Source organism: Penaeus monodon, chromosome 30 (genome assembly GCF_015228065.2).
Source record: "Penaeus monodon isolate SGIC_2016 chromosome 30, NSTDA_Pmon_1, whole genome shotgun sequence".
Classification (NCBI taxonomy): Eukaryota; Metazoa; Arthropoda; class Malacostraca; order Decapoda; family Penaeidae; genus Penaeus; species Penaeus monodon.
In genome coordinates this window covers 23932805-23933058 of record NC_051415.1, presented here as the reverse complement: position 1 = coordinate 23933058, position 254 = coordinate 23932805, and the positions used below count along the sequence as shown (strand labels likewise).

The 254-nt window shown below is 57.5% G+C and overlaps 1 pseudogene; it reads right to left on the bottom strand.

The window, feature by feature from the left end:
• Positions 1-254, bottom strand: part of LOC119592659 — a 12788-nt pseudogene that overhangs the window by 7248 nt on the left and 5286 nt on the right.

The following is a 254-nucleotide window of genomic DNA, read 5'->3' as shown; positions in this document are numbered from 1 at the left end:
AAAAAAACACGTATTCCTCCCCTCCTCACCTTCCCCTTGTAGTCGGCGAGGGAAACGTTCCTCGTCTCGAAGAGGTCCAGCTCGTTGAAGTCATAGATGGTCCCGCCATTGTTCGGGTGGTGGAAGCACGCCCTTGCCGCGACCCGATCCGACGCCGCCCCTGCGCCCACGCTCAGGGCCGCGAGGGAAACGAACCCCGCCCACAACATGCTGAAAGACAAAAATGAAGGTGGGTTTGAGTAGATATATACAGC